The following is an 11728-nucleotide window of genomic DNA, read 5'->3' on the forward strand; positions in this document are numbered from 1 at the left end:
TCGGCGAAGGGTAGACACACGTTCAGTGTAGCGTGCGTACAGCCCCGGAAATCTAAGGGCATCACAGACCTGTTATTGCTCGATCTCGTGTGGCTGAACACCACTTGTCCCTCTAAGAAGTTGAAAGCCGACCGCTGGGGGTCGCGTAACTAGTTAGCATGGAGGAGTCTCGTTCGTTATCGGAATTAACCAGACAAATCGCTCCACCAACTAAGAACGGCCATGCACCACCACCCACAGAATCGAGAAAGAGCTATCAATCTGTCAATCCTTTCCGTGTCCGGGCCGGGTGAGGTTTCCCGTGTTGAGTCAAATTAAGCCGCAGGCTCCACTCCTGGTGGTGCCCTTCCGTCAATTCCTTTAAATAGTAGAAGATTCTAGTCAACATTGTTAATGTAAACTATGGGTCAGTCAGGCCAAAAATGTACCAATCCCTCTCCCTGACCGATACCGACATACGCAATTAAGTCATGCCTTACAGCAGCATTTACCTGACCTGCATGACATGGCAGACTGCACCCCTATAGAGAGGAACCTGGTCCTAGATAGCATAGATGCCAAAATCACCTCGGTGATGTATAATGTTCTCACCTCCTTTGCCACACCGGAGCTATCGAGTCTAAAGTCTAAGTGGGAAAGGGATGTGGGAGAGATACTGCCTGAAGACTGGATAACGATCATAATGTACCCGAAAGAAACTGCCATTTCGGCCAGATTACGCCTTGTCCAGCTCAAAATCTGCATAGAATTTACTATCCGATGGTAGCACTATACTGCTGGGGTAAAACCACAGACCCGAACTGCCTGTGCTGTCGCCAGGAAGAGGGCACCTTTTTCCACATCATATGGGACTGTCCGCACATCAAGTTATACTGGCAACACTGCTGCGACACATTGACTGAGGTACTGGGTCGGATCGTGCCCAGAGATCCGAAATTGATGTTGCTGGTTGTCGAAGACGAGGGTGAGATGTCTCGCACTGACAAGCTACTGTTTGCAACCGCCACAGCACTGATCAAACGCAACATTGCCAAGCTATGTAGATTGGGTGTAACCCCTGAGCATGCACAATGGATAGACGATGTAGATGCATGCATTGCGATGGAGTGAAGAGTGTATGCGGCCAGGGGTTGTCCTGGGAAAGCGGGGAAAATCTGGGAAAAGTGGGAGAATGCCCAATAAGACTTATGTAAAATACAGGCCTGTGGCCGGAATGTAACTGAAATGTAAGAGTGAACATGTAATTGTTAACATAACCTTGTGTTGCTGAATTCTGGACCTCATGTACTTTTGAGATGTTTTGGTTGCTGGACTCCTTTAGGGTCAATGTTTATGTGTATTATGCAATAAAACCAATAAAAATGTTTAATCAACAAAAAAAAAAATGTACCAATCCCTGTAAATCCGTGAGATCCATTTTACACAACACTCGCACACCAAGATATAATTTGTTTCTGAGAAAATCTGGGGAATTAAATCATAATTTGCTACTGTCAGAGATGTATATGCCCGGCACAGACCAATATCCATTCATACAATTTCATTTACATGCCCAGTTGTACCTTTTGTGACATAGCCTGTAAACAGGGTTCCCCCAAAATGCTTTTAGGCTGGAAGGTGAGCATTGATTCTTCAGTTTGTACACCCTCCTGAGGCTTATAAATATGATCTGGCAACCTGCAAGATGCCACAGTCACCTCTCTAAATTACCAGCAAGCTTTTTAGGAGCGAAGACTGGCTGAGATATTTCTGGGCACCTGGAAGATCAAACCCTGGCTGCACCCTGACTCAGAATGGTTGGGCTCACTGTTCTTAAAAAGACTGGGGCTCTCGTCTTTCATCTCCCCCTTGTCTTGGGATTGACCAGGGCTCTCGCTCTATGCCTGCTCCCCTGCCTATTTACCCTGACCCAGCAGAGGGGGACAACCCCTCTGTACATGACAAAAATCAACTTGACCTGGGTATCCAGCTAAAGAAAACTTGCTCAGTTCTGGCAGGCCTTTCAAACCTGAAACAGCTTGGTCCTAATTCTCAGTTTTATTTATATGATGTAGGCAACCCTGAAATCACTGATTCCCATGCTAGATGCATAGACGCCTCAGAAGCCACTGGGCCCTCACCCAGAGGAGTAGGAACCTCACAGAACTTCATGACTTCATGACTGGACAAGGAGCTACCAGTGAGACCGGTCTCTCATATTCCATAGCTGGAAGATCCTCGTGGCCTAGGGCCTCAACCATTTCCTTCCTTCCTGTTTGTAGAGGTCTGACACTAGTGACTGTTGCAACTATGGCTGGCTCAGGGAGCTCATTACCAACAGGCACCCTACTGCAATTAAATCTTGGACTGCAACAAAGTACAAGGGGCAGTAGTTAAGACCATCAAACCTCCTTACTGGCTGGTCTGGTCTGGGAATGAGATATACTGTCCTTCCTTCACACATTGTCACCTGACAGCTGTGGCTCTAGCAGCCCTGTCATGCAAGGCAGGAGAATTCCCACTCATTTAACATAAAGACATGTTAAAAAATTATGTCATTCTTTGTGGGAAGTAGAGCCCTCTCTAAGACCCAGTACGATTCCTACTCAGATCGGCTGGAGAACAGTCAGTCACTCCCTGGCCTAGTGGGACACTGAGTATGACCTCTTCCATGGGACCAGGCAGCCACAATGGACTGTTTGGGTTTACCCTGGCAGGCCGAATATCACTTCCTATTTGTCATGTCTGCACACAGAAAAACATCCTTTGGGTGTTGAGGGTGATGGTGCCACAGTGCTAGGGAGACGCTCACTCTTCTTTTCTGTGGTGGCTGACAAGCTATGTATCTGGGATTTCCAATCCTGTTGTAGGTCCGCTGCATAATTATAAAGACATGCTTGCATGCAACCAAGTTAAACATTCCTTCAAATGTGTCAAACATGTTACCAGTGACCTCCCATTCAGATACTTCAGGGCCAAATGTGTAAGTTCTCTAAATCTCTTTAGATATTGCTCTATGGTTTTGCAATGGCCTTCATTTTGCATTAAAGGGCATTTCCTCAAGTGCCTACTAAATAATGACATAGTTTCCAGTTGTTGGTCCGTGGCTCATTAGGGCTGACTCCTGAAATTCTTCTTCCATCTCCTGGAGCTTGAAGGTTAACTAAAGTGCATTGAACCAGTTGGAGAGGCCCTTCCCCACCACAAACATTTGCACTATGGCCTTGGGGAAGTGGCACCTATACTTTCTTTAAGGGCCACCATTGAAAATCCTCCCCTCCCCACTAGAGGTCTTTTTTTGGTACTCCCTCTGTTCTTCCAGTTCCAGCTTTGCAACATCACTAGATCCCTCTGCTTCTGCTAGGGACACAATTCTCTTCTCTAGAAGGAGTTTTCCTGTAGCCAGAGCAGTGCAGTGAGACTACCCTGGGACTTGGCTGACAACTGGAACTTAACTGAAACCCAGGATTTCACTGAAACACAGTACCTCTGAAAAAACCACATTACTCACCCTCTGGGAGAAATGGTGGAAACAACATCACTATTGCTGCCCCCATCCAATTCTACATCCTCCAGTGGAATTGGTACCGGAATGGTAGGCATGAGATCACTACTGACTCCCGGGGCCACCTTTGCCACTATAGCTTGCTCAAAAGCTTGGAGTGAGTCTGGTGTTGATATGTCAGTGCTGAGTAGAGGCAGTCAGGCAAGACACTTCGACACATCAGTCCTGCCATTCGCACTCTATTATCACGCTGCCTAACACCGGTACTCCAGTCCACTCACTCATCTTCAACTACCACCCTTCTGCGCACCTTCACACCTCACAAGTTCTTTTTGTGACCACACTTCTCCCCCCTCCAAAAGTTCCACACTCCTCCTCACCTCAGAGATCTTCCTGGACACAGAAAACATTTCTCCCATACACTTGACTTTCAACCTGGGATTCCTTATCAATACCCAATCCCTAACCTTGAAATTCTTCTCCACAACCGCATGATGTCAGTCATACTCCATTTTCACACAAAAGGACCAAACTGGGCTGCCAGACCAAATACAATGCCCTAATCATCTCACACAAAAATGTATCGGTCAAAAACTTTTATTCATATGTTTTCATGAGCTAATGAATAGCATGTCCCTACAACCACTGTTAACTTCCCCGATATTTCCATGTTAACCCTAGAATGTGCTGGCAAACTTCTTACCTAGGGTGAGTTGACAGCTAAGAACATGACCCTATCCTGAAGTATAACCAATTACTTAGATACAAAGGTATTAAAATCTGGAAAAACAAAACACATGGTGTGAGTTATCTACCATTTTAGTATCCTCTTCTCATCTGCTCCCAACATTTTTTTTAAAAAGACATTAAGAATAGTTGCCCAATCCATTAGTATTTTGTTGGCATCAAATTAAAACAAAAGCGTATGAAATGCCCACGCAAATAATTACTTGGAAATCTTGATAAGTTGTTTGGTACAGCGCCCCAAGCCCTCGATTCTGGGATACTTTTCCCATAGAGTTTACAGTTTCTTCTGGTCTTGAGTGCCTCCATCCAGTCCATATCATATCATTTCTGGTTTGCCTGGGCTGGATTTACCATTAGGGTCTTTTTGGATGTATTTACATTTTTCAGAATTGCCCTGCATGCCATCCTCCACTCCACCAATGGATGATCAGTGTTATTTATCAAGGCTTTATTAAACAATGCAAAACCTCCCTCGTTGTTTGCATAATACACTTACGGTAGAATGACAACATTTTCCAAACCGTAGGGGCGTACATCGAGGTGAGGCCCAACACCACTCTTACTGCATGGATGGTCATGCACTTAGGTAAGGCCAGCATTCGTCTCCAAAAAATGCCTTCAAGTTTTGGCCAGACCTCTGCCGACAAAGTGAATGAGGCCTCTGCACTATAGGTCAAAATTGGCATCACTTTCATGCAGAAAAATTTGATGAGCGGGATCAGCGAGAATTTACAGTGCCTTGGCTGTATCAGTCTCGCCTGGGCTGCCAAGTCCCTTGTCTTGCTAAGGACTGTGGCTTCTCCTTGAGCATCAGTAGCACTATCGTTTAAACACATTCCCAAGTATGTTAAGGAAGAGACCTCCATGGTCTGCTCCCCTCTTAAGTACCAGACTTTTTCCTTGCCTTTTTTTCTCCCAGTTTGCAGCCCGGGGTTAGGATTCTTGATTTTATATGTTAAGGAAGAGACCTCCATGGTCTGCTCCCCTCTTAAGTACCAGACTTTTTCCTTGCCTTTTTTTCTCCCAGTTTGCAGCCCGGGGTTAGGATTCTTGATTTTTGTACATTTGTTCTAAGTCCATTGGACTCAATATAACATGTCAGCGCATCCAATTGCATTTGTAAGCCCACCTGAGTGTGATACAGAATAATCAGATCACTGCATACAGTAGTCGACTTACCGGCACTCTGGCTATTCGTGGTCGGAAGCTTCTTTTAATTCCGAAAGCATTCTTGATATCCGATATGAACAAGTTAAACAATTTGCAGCCTTGTTTCAACCCATTAGCTGTTTGAATAGGGTCTGACATATTTGCAGCATTGTCTAACCTCACTCTCAAGGTGGTATCCGTATATATAGAGTCCTTAAAGCATCTCTTATGTAGTGTGAACATTCCCAGTTTTTTAACTTTGTCCAAAGATTAATGTATCAAAAGCCTGGGCAATGTCAATTGAGGCAAGGTATATTTCAGTGCTGTTCTTCGACTAGGCTCTGGACTTCAGGATGTTAATCAGGAAAAGATTTAGTGTAGTCCTGATCCCTTTCATGAATCCTGCCTGTCATTGATCATAGTATTTTGATTGTACACTCCAGCTTGTAAGGGCCTTTAAGATCAATGCCCCGAAGATTTTACCAAACACATCTAAGAGGGCGATATGCCTATAATTGTTCGGGCTCGACGTATGGCCTTTCTTAAAGATTAGCCTATGATTCTGGTATTTTTTTTTTGTCTTTTTTATTTTTTCAAACAGATCCTGCATAGTACTTGCCCATTTCTCTGAGTCCTTTTTCAAAATTAGATTTGTGGTGCCGTGCGGTCCAGCGGTCCTAGAGTTACTTGCATTCCTAATTAAATTCAAGATTTCATTTTTCTCTGTTGGGAAGGTCCAGCCATTTGGGGTGTAGTCATCCTCCAGATTTCTAGGTTCCCAGGTCTCAGAAGCAGTGTACTGAAATGCTCCACCCATACTTCGGCTGACACCGGATTAGAAATCAGAGAGGACTGGAGGACACTTGTATCATTACATACCCTCCACATTTCTGATGTATTTTTTGAGGGCGTCATTTTTATCTTTTTTTTTACATGCTCTAGTTAACCTTTTAAGCTCCTTTTTCTTTATTGCCACTTCATATCAAACCTGTGGCGAGCTGAAAATCCTCTTCTCCGGTCACTTGATCGTACTTCCACAAAAGCCCTAAGATTGTTAGTGGAATCAAGAGTTCTATTCAGCTTTAGGGTTTCCATAGGGTCAGTGGTATATTCGGGCTGGGTTTTACTCTATTTCTGCCGGGGCAACTACCAGCTTTACTCGCATAAGTATACAGGGTTTGGAGTACCAACTCTTAGGAGTTATCTTTATGATATTATAATCACTATTATGAGCCTCCAAACTCAACAGGTTTCCATATAAATTATGTGAAACAAAGATGTAATCCAGTATCTTTTTCTCATGCCCCCTCTTCCAAGTCAGAATGGCCGGTATGTCCCCTTTGATGTGGCCATTAGCCAGGATGATATTACTTAGTGCTAGATCATTCCTCCATTGCAATTCTCTTACTACTGAGGGAGAAGCCAATTGAGTAAGCTCTTTGATCAGGTTTACAAAGCAATGGATATTTAAGTACCTGCATATAGCGATGTACAGCTTTGACCAGCTTGTCATTGCTTCATCTATTAGATCTAGAATTGACCTAGCGAAACCACCTCCCTTGGATGATGTTATATTCCAGTACAGGTTGAATATCATAACAATCCTTACAGTACCGTCTTGTTGGGGGCCCACCCTTACTGTCAATACCTGAATGAGTGGAGTAGGCTAGTTTGCTCCAAATAACTTTGAAGCCACAAGTATTTTTAGTGCCATTAAAAGGCCCACCACCGGACGACCACTTAGCCTCTTCTATACTGGGTTTAAATAGATAGTAAAGCTCTCCAAGAGTGGGGGTTCCCCCAGCCATGTGTCTTCTTATGTCATAGTCAGCAAACTTTAGGTCCCCCTTTCTGAAGAGATGTGGGAAACCTCTCGTATTCCAACTACATAACACCATCTGTGGGGGATCTGTTTCCTTCGCCATCTCCACCTTCCGTTTTGAGTGCTAGGAACGTGAGCTAGCGGCAGCCAGAGCACCTGCCAACCAGCCCCAGCTTTCTTCATCTGGTCCTTGTTGTTGATCTTCTTCATGGCCTCTTGCCTCCTCTAATGGTTTACTATTTTCAACTACTATGCAGAGTCTCAGATTTTTTCGAGTCACTGTGTGATGGGAGTAGGTATATTTTTGATCTAGTTTAGGCCCCCACCTTGTCCGCTGATGTTTATTCGAGCTTCTGGAGGTTGTTGTTCTCACGGTGGGGATATTTCTTCCTCCCTTTTGTGCTGTCTGTAGGCTTTGATCTTTTAGGTTATATTTGGATAAGCTGAAGCCCATGGGCAGTAAATTCCCCCTCCCTGAGCAATTGATTTATTTTCACTGTTGAGGATAGGTAGATCACTGCTTTATCCAACCAGGCTTTTTCAGGGAATTCAATCAGATGTAAGTCCTTTGACTGAATTCCCCTTAAGTTGGGAATACAGTGAAAAAGCTGCAGCACATTAGGTGATCTTTTGTATATAATACTCTCTCCAGGATCAGTATAAAAGCATCATGGACCCAAGCTTGGCTGCTTTTTGTCCCATATCTCTCCCCTTTATCGAATTTGGAATATCAGAGGTTTTTACTGCCTTTTTGCCCTCGCTCCCCTGATCATATCAATCATCCTTTGCTCCATTGTCTTGAATTGTTTCAGCATCCTGGGTCGATTTGTTCCTTTCTCAGTTGGGTAGAAGCTGCCCAGGGAGGCTTGGGCATGAAGCTTGACCCTACTTGGAGTCCTGTCCCTCATCCTTTCAGAGTTTGTTATCTCAATTCTAGAGGTTCTATTACTTTTTGTCAACCTCATTTCGTATTGCTTCTTTTTCATCTTCATATTCCTCCTTACTACTTCTCTTAGCTTCGCTACTATCATCTGGTATACCAGACCTTAGGGGGACTTGTCCATCCTCCCACTCTCCTTGTTCAATACTTCCCACTGTCTCATATAATGGGCCTCATTGCAAGTTTGCCGCTCTGGTACAACGGTGCCGGTAAGCTACGGCACCGTTGTTACCGGAACAGCAAACTACAAGTTCTGCTCGTGGGTGCCTTTCCGCCCACCAGGTCTGACCTGGTCTGACCTGGTGGGCGGACTGGCACCTGCGAGCAGACCATGTTGGATGCACCAGCACCATTCGCAAATGGGGATTTACCGGGTCCGCTGGGGCTGGAATGCCCTGGTAAATCCCCATTGCCGGGTACCAGTAATTTCATGACTCTGGCGGCAGCCGTGCCTGTTTTACCCCCCTGATACTGACCCCCATGGGTCTTGATATTCTATGTTTCTTCTTTTCTGAGATGATTTATTGTCACGTGCCCAGGACCTCAAGGCACTAGATGTAGGGGAGTGTCCTGTGCTGATGTTATTTCTCACCTCTAGCTGACTCGTGAGTTCCTCAAGTCCTTTCCCCTCACAACTAGGGAATTTATCACTCTTTTGCCTGTTGGTTGCGCGGGTCCCTTGCACCTAGTTAGCTCCACTTCCTTGTTCAAAGTAAGATTGAGTTACACCTCTTCGGCAATCTCATGAGGTAGGCAGGCAGATGGGTCAAGATTCTGCGGTTCGACGTTACCTTCTTTCATAGTACCACCTAATTGCAAGGTCCTGTCTACTTTACGGTAGAAAAAAACATTGTTTAGAGAGCAGATTAGCAGGGGTGAGGCCGCTGGGTTTCCAAATTGTCTTCAGCAAGGGCTGTATTCATTGTTTTGCTTGCCGGTTGTTGTTAGATTTGCCAAACATGTATATAGCCATTTGATCAATGGTTGTGCTAGAGCCAAGAACCTTATTTGGCTGGGGAGCTGCTAGAATTTTAGCAGTTCCTCTTTTTTCCTGGGCCTCTTCTGATTCATTGCTGGGCGCATCTTCAGCCGGTTTGATCCGATGGCCTGGAGCTTCATCGCCCATACAAGCTTGTGGAGCTCCGAGTTCATGTGGACCAAATCCACCTCTTTTTCCAAAATATTATGAGGCAAGGCCGTTGTAGCTCCAATTTCAACCCTAACATGAATAGGGCGGGTCCCCTGACGCCTTCTATCCTCCCTCATTCCTTGGGTTACTTCAAGGCCAATATCCTTGCTGCTGACTGCCAACTACACATCCATCAGTTCTTTGAGCTGCAGACTCATTTCCCTGACAACCTTGTCACCTCCTTTAGAGGCAATCTCCAAGTGCGTTATGGGACCCAAATCCTCACACCGTGAGTTTGTGTCCATAAATGTTTCCAACAGTCCTTCCATCATTACTGGATATTATCAGTCAACAGGAGGTCGGGCCTTCCAGTTGCTTGGATCATAGGGTTAAGACCTCACAGTCTCCAAGCCTCCGAGTTTGCCAAATCAGCCATTAGATATTTAAATCTTGCGATAATCCAAGGAATTTAAAGTTGCAGATCCAGCAGGGTTTTATGTTTCCAATGGGGGGTGGAGCTCGTAACGCTCAACACACCGTCCCCGGCTGTAAAGCAGCTGCAGTTTCGATATTCCTATGTAGTTTTCAATGTAGATCCAACACTTCTGGCAACAAGCACTTGAAAGCACTATAAAGCACTTTTCAACTACTTCATGGCCGCTTCGCGGATCATGCATGGTTTTATGTTTCTAATGGAGGCTGGAGCTTGTCACGCTCAACACAGTGTCCACAGCTGGTAAAGCAGCAGCAGCTTCAATATTCCTATGTAGTTTTAAATGTAGATCCAACACTTCTGGCCACAAGCACTGGAAAGCACTGGGAAGAAAAACTCCTGTTTTCTCCTCCTGCTGCCACTTTTCAACCACTTGCAAAAACCCAAACGATGAAAATCCACAGTGCATAAAACCATTTTCCACTGCTTTCTATGATGACTTTGCCCACAACATATGCCAGTATATGCAATATCTTCATGCTGGCTGTACCTATGTATATCTATGCAGGGTGCACCAATTTATGCCAGTATTATCATATAAGGACTTCCAGCCAGTAAAAAAATTCTCTTCCACAGAAAGAAAGTATATCCAGATTGGAGCCATCAATTTAAGTCATTCTAGCCATGTAACAATACTCATCATGTTTGCTTTAGCCTTGGTGCCAAGTGCAGGGGAAAGTCTGAAATTGTATATACTCCCCTAGCAAACTGCTCCATTATAATATTGAGCCATGTACTGCAAACTCCCATATTTAAAAATTGCTTCTTGCCTGTGTGAGGTGAGGCTTCAGGCTTTACTGTGAATATCCTTACAATGAAGTTTCTTTGCTTAGTTTTCAGCTATGTTTGCCTTCACATCTCTTGCTTCTGACGTGTTTGCCTTTTTGCATGTGTAAGCATGTTTCAGGCTCCCACTTTCTTAGGAAAAGCAGCTTTAGCAGACAGAAATCATTATACTTAAGTGTGCTCACCTTCCTTAGACCATGTGAATATACAGCTGAACTAAATGTATTACTTCATGATGTCCTCCCTGTTAACACTGTCTTAACATGTGAGAATGTAGATGGTATCAAAGAGTTGTATAGTGAGACTTTGTTCCCTACTTGCTCCATTGTTTCAATATGATTCCTTGCCCTGTCTGGTCTTCCCTTCCATTGAGATGCCTGTGTTCATTTGGGTATTAGAGACCGGTGCAATTTAATATATTTTGTAGCATTATTTTATATTAGAATTGTGGCTGTTTTTAAATGTTTAGAATAATGTGTTTTTAGAAGTGTGTTATGAAATTTTTATTACCAAAATGTGATCAAATATTTTTATGTAAATGTTGTTTGCCTTGTGTTATACAAAGCCAATTGGCTAGATGTATATCTAATAAATTGAAATTGAAACATGGATGCCTTTGCAAAGTATGAAAGCAAGCATGACACCATAAAATAAAGTAAAAACACAATGAACAAGGTTCCCATAGTCAGAGCAAAAAGCATTCAGGAGAACGGGAAAAATGTCCGGAAGGCCAGCAAAAGTGCTGGGGCTCTCACGAGGAGAAGGGATTAAGCATACAGCTGATAAATCTCCCTAACAATTTATACCTTGGCATCCCTGCTCACAGAGAGCACGAGGTGCTGGCAGTGTTACAGGAAATTACCCATTCTAAACCCTGTAGAATGGGCCGACACTCCCTGCTCGTGACAGGGGCTGTTGGGCCGAGTCTTGGCCAAGTTACAGTCAACTCATGCACATTACGCTAGTTATGTGGTCAATGCCGAACCAGTCAAAAAGTCTCTGAATCCTGTTAAACCCCTGCTATGTGTACCTCAGTATCCTATTTGCAGATGAGCTGAAGAAGGCATTTGTCCTGTAATAGAATCCCTTCCCCAACAACGTATTATTGTACCAACTTGTAGTCCCTGCAATACTCCGATTTTGCCCACAAAGAAGACATGCAAAGAGGTTTATCATTT

The sequence above is a fragment of the Ambystoma mexicanum genome, chromosome 1q (genome assembly GCF_040938575.1).
Source record: "Ambystoma mexicanum isolate Mex_15411 chromosome 1q, UKY_AmexF1_1, whole genome shotgun sequence".
In the NCBI taxonomy this organism is placed as follows: domain Eukaryota; kingdom Metazoa; phylum Chordata; class Amphibia; order Caudata; family Ambystomatidae; genus Ambystoma; species Ambystoma mexicanum.